Source organism: Ananas comosus, linkage group 13 (assembly GCF_001540865.1).
Source record: "Ananas comosus cultivar F153 linkage group 13, ASM154086v1, whole genome shotgun sequence".
NCBI lineage: Eukaryota > Viridiplantae > Streptophyta > Magnoliopsida > Poales > Bromeliaceae > Ananas > Ananas comosus.
In genome coordinates this window covers 6,739,208-6,748,076 of record NC_033633.1, presented here as the reverse complement: position 1 = coordinate 6,748,076, position 8,869 = coordinate 6,739,208, and positions in this window count along the sequence as shown.

Below are 8,869 nucleotides of genomic sequence, written 5' to 3'. Positions count from 1 at the left end.
CTTTCTCTCTCTCCATCTTTCTCTCTCCCTCTCTCGGGTTGGAGCAAGGCCGAGGCTGCCTTGCCTCCAGGCCCTTGCCGGTATTGCCCCTGTCCCCCGGCGAGCCTCCCCGCCGACCGCCGCCGCCTCCTCGCGCCGCCGCGGCCGCCGCTGCTCCTTGCAGCCCGCTTGGCCGAGCTTTGGCCGAGGTAGCCCCAGTTCCCTCCCCGTGCACCGCCGCCGCCTGTGACCCTTTCAGCAGCCTTCCCCGGAGCCTGGCGACCCTCCCCGGCCGGCCGCCGCCGCCTCTGCGGGTCGCCGCCGCCGCCGCGTGCCTTGGGCGCCGCCGCCCCAGCCTGCTGACCGAGCCAAGCTCGGGCGGCCACACCTGAGCCGCGGGTCACCGCCGCTGTCGCCCGCCACCTCCCTCCTCCTCCTCCGGCCGTTGGGGACCTGTCGCCGTCGTCCCNCGTACCCACTGGGAACTATGGAGTTAGTTCTCACCCCACGTTGTTTCGGGGTGTTACAGGTTCACACGTGAGCGGCGCGGCGGCGCGAGGCAAGGGCGTAGCTCCATAGATAGCGCCCTACCACCGAGACCAGAGATAGTGGTACCCCAAGTCGGCATAGCCTAGGGGTAGAGAAAAATGAAAGAACAAGATGTATCAAACTTGTAGTAAATTTATAATAATTGGATTGTATTTGGAAGTTGAATGTAAACGAATGTAATTTGTAATGTAAAATGTAATATGTGAGATGAATGCTTGTAATAGCAAGTAGATTTATATTTTGATACTTCCTTATGCAATCTTTGGTTGAAATGTGTTCCTAGTTGGAACTTCGTACATTGTATTGATTGCGACGCCTTGAACGTACAGGGGAGACTCTGTCCGCGGTACAGGGGAAACCCTGTCCGTTCGGCGGTCTGTTGGCGTGCTCGAATCCGACCAAAAAGGCGGGCTCGGGGCGTGACACTGGAGGCAAGGCAGCCTCGGCCTGGCTCCAACCCGAGAGAGGGAGAGAGAGAGAGAGAGAGAGGAAGAAGATGGCTCCGGCGGCGGCTGGCTGGCCGGGGCTCAGTAGGCGGCGACCTGGGCATGCGCAGCAGGGCAGGGAAGAGGGATGGAGGTGGCAGGGGGCGGCTAGGGCACCAGGGTTAGGGTTTCCACGGTGAAACCCTAGATAAAGCTTATATACAAAGGTGCAACTTTGCAAATAAGTCCGCCAAAACTTAGACTTATGAACTAAGTCCTCCACAGCACATGTAACACACGCGAATACCTCTCCATGTGCGATCTCATGCGAAACGCTACATAAAATGTCGCGACTTTTGCAAAATTACTATTTTGCCATCGCCGACCTCTCCTCGATCAACGTGCGATCTCCGCAGATCCGTCCGTCAGATTTGCGAACGGATTGCACCAGTGTGATCAACACCATGGAGAAAAAAGCTACCATTTTGGTTCATCTCTATCGGTCGCGGATTCGCGACGAGAACCGTTCCAACTCTCCAATAGAAGAACTACGCACAAATACATATAAAACATGTATTTTTGGATTTTCTCGAAATCCGTGCGNGGTCAAACTCAAAATCCGTCAGCGCCACTAGTTCCAGAATAGCTGAACCGGTCGAAACGAGCTATTGGACCGCTATGAACGGAGTCCGATACGAGCCAGAAGCCAACTTCCCACCGTGGCTTCTCCGAAAAATCGAGTTACTATTCACTTTAAGTGAAACTTGGAAATCGCGTAGAATTTTCATTTTAACTCGTTTTCACCCAAAACTTGACGAGTGCTTTTGTAATTAAATTACACACAAAAACATCGTCAACTGAGAGTTTAGCTACACTGCAAAAGTCCCAGTCCTTACATTTCGGGTGAAAATGAGTTAAAACAGAAATTCTACGCGATTTCCAAGTTCACTTAAAGTGAATAGTAACTCGATTTTCCGGAGAAGCCACGGTGGGAAGTTGGCTTCTGGCTCGTATCGGACTCCGTTCATAGCAGTCCAATAGCTCGTTTCGACCGGTTCAGCTGTTCTGGAACTAGTGGCGCTGACGGATTTTGAGTTTGACGCACGGATTTCGAGAAAATCCAAAAATACATGTTTTATATGTATTTTCGTGTTGTTTCCTCTATTGGCGGGAAAGATTGGACTTTGTCGTGAATCTGTGGTCGATCGAGGTGAAACGAAATCGTAGCTTTGTTGTCTCCGTCGTGCTGATTGCACTAGTGCGATCCGTTCGCAAATCTAACGGACGGATCTGCGGAGATTGCGCGTTGACCGAGGAGAGGTCGGTACAGGCAAAACGGTAATTTCGCAAAAGTCGCTACATTTTATGTAGCGTTTCGCGTGAGATCGCACGTGGAGGGGTATCCACGTGTTTTACACGTGCTGTGGAGGACTTAGTTCAAAAGTCTAAGTTTTGGTGGACTTATTTGCAAAGTTGCACCTTCTCGTTCTAGGGTTTCACCTTGGAAACCCTAACCCTGCTGCCCTAGCCGGCCCCCTGCCACCTCCATCCCTCTTCCCTGCCCTGCTGCGCACGCCTAGGCCGCCGCCGACTGAGCCCCGGCCGGCCAGCCGCCGCCGGAGCCATCTTCTTCCTCTCTCTCCATCTCTCTCTCTCTCCCTCTCTCGGGTTGGAGCCAAGCCGAGGCTGCCTTGCCTCCAGGCCCTTGCCGGTGTTGCCCCTGTCCCCCGGCGAGCCTCCCCGCCGACCGCCGCCGTCGCCGAGCGCCGTCGCTGCTGGCCCTGCTGCGCGCGGCCGCCCCAGCCCTAGCCCAGGCCGAGGCCTGTGTGCGGCCTTTCCTCCCGGCCGCCGCCATCTTGGGCCACCTCGTGGCAACCCCTTTGGCCTCTGGGGACCCGCCGCCGATGCCCCCGACCTGCCCCGGCCACCGCCGTGACTGCAGCAACCTTTGGAACCGTGCCCTAGCTCGTGCGGGTTTAGGTTGTTCCACCGCTGCCGCCGCCGCTTCCAGTCGCCACCTGAGGTGAGCACCATGCTCCTTCCCTCCTCCTCACCCATCCCTGGCCCCCGCACGCGCCGCTGTGCCGCCGGAAGCCGGCCGGAGCAAGCTTGCTCCGGCCAAGCCCGAAATAGGGCTGTTTATGGGTTGTTTGTTGTTCTGAGCGATCCGAGGCTCCCCGATCTCTCCGGAAGGGAGCATGGTGGTTGTAGCAAGTTGCTGATCATCGTGCTCACCTTGGTTTCTGTCGGGAAGGCCCCGTTTCGCTGTTTCGGCGATGTCGAACCTGTTGAGCCTTTTTGGCTGCTGTTCTGTGTTTGTGCGTGCTTTTCCGGCGATCCGAGGCTGTTCCGATGCCTCCGGAGGTGAGCACGGTGATCGCTAGTCAGTTTTGATCATAGTGCTCACCTTACCTTGGATCAGCAGTGTCCGGTTAGTCCTGTTCGGCGCGTTTCTCCGTGGCTACGCGCTTTTCGCTGAACCTTCGGGTTGCTCCCGCGCTTCCCACAGTGAGCCGTTGTGCTCTAGATCGTGAGCACGGCCTCCGGTACGCTGAGACCAAGCTGTACGTGTCTCTGCGGACCTTGAAAGTCCTCGGTTTGCGTGAACGAGCCACTTGATCGCTCAATTTACATAAAATGATAGGATTTTATGTAAATTGAGGGGCTTTTATGCATTTGTGCATCATGTGGTTACTATGGGCAGTGCACGTGTGTGTGTGGTAACCTCTGGACTGATTGTCCATGATCCGTTAACTTTCGCGGAAATCGAAAAGTCGATTTTAGTGCGTTTTTCGGCAAAATTCGCCGAAAGAACGCGATTTCGATTCGGATTTCTTCCGACGTCATTTAGTTGCTTTGTTAGTTGTCGCTGAGCCTTGTTGGCTGGTCACCATCATCATTTTGTGGGTTTGGTGATGATAGGTGAGCGACGGTGGGTTCCGGTGTCAAAATAGACACTTCCGGGAACCCGAATTCGTACAATTATCCGGCGATAATTATGTAGTGGTGTTATTTTGTGTTTACTGCTAAAATATCCAAATCGGAGTGTTTTGGGGCAGCGGGTGACTCGCGACACGAGTCGGTGAGTTCGGGACACTTAGTGGGTCCCGACGGCATCCCGGTGTGATTTTCGGGACTTTCGGTGAGTTACGGTGATCGGTTTGGGGAAACCGATTACGGGGATCTTTTGTGGGGGGTTTGCGAGTCTCGTATTTTGGGTTAGTGGGTTGGTTACTGACCCGGTGGATCTTCGTAGGTCCGGTCGATTTGTGCGTACCCTGTGTTCCGACGTGACAGTGATAGTCGATGAGATCGTTTCACCCTTCCTCTGTTCTTTCATATCAGTATCGTAGTCTCTACATGTCAGCTCTTTGTTTATTGTTTGTTTATCGTATCTCGTTGATTGCATTTGAATAGTTGTGGATAGACATGTAGGAGCAGGTTGCATATATATTGTATCTCTATGGACCTTGGGTCCAGGCAACACATCAATTCCTTTGTCGTGTGTTCCGATCTGGTTGATTGTAGTTCGACATGGTATGCCCTTGCAGCTGGCTTCGGCCAAGGCACCGGTCTCTTTTTGCTGGTTTTCGTTTGAGCATATCAGCATGATTTAGTCACAGCATTGTATATTCTAGACACCAGGTTGGTTTGGCCACCAACGAGGGGTGTACGTATTCGGATAGGTCGTCGGTGACGCATGAATATGTGGACAGTGTATGCTTTCTGACAGGCAACGCTTGAGGTCTGTGGACCAATATAGCAGCATCAGATTGGGTTTGATTTTGGACTATTTACCCTTGAGGCATTCGTGTAGTTGAGTTTTGTTACAGTAGTGGTTTCGTTCTTGCTCAGTTATTATCCTGTTTCTGTTACTACTATAGTTGCTCTTATATCATATCCTGTTCATATCTGTTATAGCTATTGTAGTTTTCTTTTAGCATCACAGTATCTATATATCTTGTTTATCTATCTTCTTTGGTTTCCGGTGATTACGGCTTGCCTTCATGGCTCTGTCGTTTCCACTGGAAAACCATGGTTGCGGTTTCTCACCCCCCATTTCCCCAGGTGACTCGGGCTTGGAGTTGGCGTTGGGCACGACGAGAGGACGATCTAGCTAGCTTGTCGTAGCGTCCGTCACCCCTGGTTATTTCTCCCTGCATTTAATAGTTATTTAAATAAATGGTTCAGTTAGACGATCTTATGTTTGTTTGAATGTTGGTGATTTGGATTCAGTGGATCTATGATGTTTTCCTTATGCACATGATTTTAGATTGTGGACTTGTGTATGTATCGAATTTATATACATCGTGGTTTTCTATCGCTCGAGGTAGTCGGTTTTCAAAATAGAGTTTCCGAGTGGGAAACAGTTTTAAAAAGGTTTTCGAATGATTTTCTTGGATGACTGAAATAGATTTCAAAAACAAAGTTTCTGGGTAGGAAGCACTTTTAAATAGGATGATTGTTGTACTGTGCATTGCATCATCCAGCGCCTAAGGAGTGCTTAGTGGCATACATCATCTCTAAGGATCGTTAGCTATATGAAAATGCATATCATGAATTGATTGTTGATTGGTAAATATAGGTTGTGGTTGAGATCCTGTTGTATAGTTGGTACGCCGTGCAAATACAAAGGAGACTCTGTTCGAGTGGACAGAGGAACTTTGTATTTGTGGCGGATCTGTACGTCACGTGGGCCAGGTTGAAAAAAAAAAATGGCACATTTTTCGCAACTCTGAATTTCAAAATGGAATGGATTTTAAAAAGGCTTTTAAAATCGGCCCGGGGCGTGACATCATGATAAGTTTTGGTTTCTTTTATGTATACTTTACTATTTATTGACTTTTATTTATAGCCAATATAATTCTTTTTCTCCACTTAAGTTGACATTTTTATCTACCTTTTTTTGTTCAAGATCTAATTCCAGTGACTGTCTCGAATTCTAATGGTTCTCAAAATCTTGAGAGTAATTTGAGCCCTATGGTGAGCAATATTAGCGTGCCAAGAACACCTCTGAGTGATATTTCAAATTGTGAGTATCTTTATTCGTTAGTTTGGATATAATTACTATGGTTACTGCTGCAAAATGCTTACTTATATGGTTTTGTCTTTCAGCTAATTTTGTGCTTTGCCTTTCTAATGCTGATAAACGATCTACCCATCATTTCGAAAGGACACCAATTACCTACTCTTCTTTATCATCCATCATTCATCCAGATTATGTGAATACCTCAAACACATATTTTTCTCCCCAAATCTGAGTTGGAAAGCACATTATTCAAGATAAAAACATATTAGAGTCACTTTCATGGAATGCTAATAAGGATGTGGAATTCTCAAAGCTTGACAAAGATCTAAACGACGGTGCTAATCCTAGAAGTCCTAATCATCTTGGATTCTGTGCCAACCACATTGTTGACGAAGGTATTTTCTTGGATAATGATAAAGTTATCATATTCAAATTATATTCAAATTTTACAACCCTAGATTTATTATGTAGATAATTATTTTATATTTAGTTTAATCTTTGCTAATGTAGAGTGGCATAATGATAAAGTTATATGTCTTTTTACCTAATTAATTTTCAATACACAAAATGGATATACAGTGGTGAAGTATTTGATATTTGATGTTAGGACCCATTCTTTATTGTATAGTTGATGTTATATTTGATTTTTAAGATCAAATACTGTCACGCCCCGGATTACACGTTCCCCGGGCCCGCCGACAGATCCGCCGTATACAAAGAAATTTTTCCTGTATACGAAGCGATAGCTGTGCTTGTAAATCAAACACTACTACGAACAGTAGTAGGAGAGCTGCTAGAGAAAACTGAAGCGTAATAAAACGAGTTTCATATACATAGTTCAGATCAAAATACAGAGCACTCGCACTGGCGAGTTAAGTCAACTATGTACATAAACTCGAAACAACATCTACCTGTAGTAGGGCACCTCTAGCTCAGCACGTCGGTAGGGCTCTAACTCGCGACGCCCTTGCTCGATCCAGGTTCGCAGACGGTGCAGCAGCCGAACCTATGGCTCTGCAAAACATAGGTAACAACTGGGCGTGAGAACTAGTGTAAAAACAAGTAGTCCTCAGTGGTACGCCAAAAACAACATCGGTCACCCACTAAGTCTACAGAAGGGAGCAAGGATAGAAAGGAAAGCAGTAAGCCTACTCTACCACCTATCATCCATACACTATCATGCTCTACACTAACCAACTGTAGGAAATGTCAAATCTGACCCAATCCGACTCGGACTGTAAGCGATACCCGTCCCCGGGACTGTGAATAACACCCGTCCCTGCCCCGTTGCGACTTATCAGGCTCTATCCACACTAACTGGTCCGTGGAGAGCAAGTCCAACTGGACATGAGCGACACCAACGCAAAAGGTACAAGCCTGACGTCCGGAGTGGCACTCGTGGCGCTACCAACCGCGACGTATACCGGTATCTCTGTCGAGCTCAATCAGAGTCACCAACTAGCCAAAGTCAAGCAATCGACTGCAAACTGGTCTAATAACCAACAGGTTGACTGCCGCCCTCGGCCCAATCTGACGCCAAAAAGGCGATACGGTGGTCCACCGTCAACTCTGACGCACCAACAGTCCGAAACGAACCTGAACCGAACCTGTAGAATCTACCCTCGCGAACCAGCACGAGTGTAATACTTCTAACTACCTGGTCTCGTCCTAAGAAACTGTGACAGTACAATTTTTCGTTAACGCGGCTCCTAGAGCTAAATCAGGTAGTTATAAACTGGTGACGAGGTCCAAATCGCAGGTTTTCTCCTAATTCATTTTTCACAGTCCAACATGTATAATCTCTACTTAATTTATAAAACATGCTCCAAATTCAGATTTTCAAACAATCTATATATACTCATGAATTTGAGCAACATAATTTACCGAAATAGATCTATACATGGTCGACCAATAGATAGGAGTAACAGCCGATCGTAAACCACTCGAGGCAATTCTGGCAGCGAACTCGCCTCGGCCGACCCGCGATGCTGGCGGATTCCTCAGGGACCTACCTAGACCGGGCGCGCCGACTAAAACGACCAAAACATCACAAATCGCCTAAAGTTCATCGCACTGAAAGAGAGCCAAGTTTCGACAAGCTAACCTCGTCCAACAAATTGCCAAGTGAGGGCTCCGTGGAATCCCTCTCTGCAGGGTCTAGAATCCAATGAACCAAGTTTCGTCGCGATCGCGGACGCTCCCTACACGGAGAACGAGCCAGAACAACAACAGGTCGACGGTAGATTTCTTGCGAAACAGCACTTAAGCAAATCAACGATACCCGAAGTACTCGGAGCCAATTGCGACAAAATGCTCACTCTCAACAGCGTATAATTCTTCGGTGCGATGTCCGAGGACGGCGAAGACGCACGCCACTCGCCGCCTCTTTCGCAATTGCCCAGGCACAAACGCTCGCTCGAACGGCTCGCGGCCGACGTCGGCGAATCCCGCTCAACCGTGCTCCCAACCGCTTAGGAGTGAGAGAGAGAGAAAGGAGATGGTGAAAACTCTCTCTCTCTCAGCTCAATCCACAGATAAATAGAGAGAGGGAAAGAGGGTGACATGAACGAGGTGGAATTTTACTGATTTAGCCCTCCACCAACTCCCTTGTACCGGTACACGGGCTCCTGTACCGGTACAAGAGCCAACCCGAGAGCAGCTAAATCTGTGCGCGTAGCTTGTACCGGTACAGAAAACTCTTGTATCGGTACAGCAAGCATTCCCCGCGCTGGTTGTACCGGTACAGCATAGTCTTGTACCGGTACAACAAGCAGGAAAATCTGCTGTTTTGCAGATTCCTTCGCTGAATGCTGCCCTCGCGTCGCACGGAGTCCGTTTTGCGTCTATTTGACGCCAACGCGACTCGGACTTGTCCCGACACTCTCCA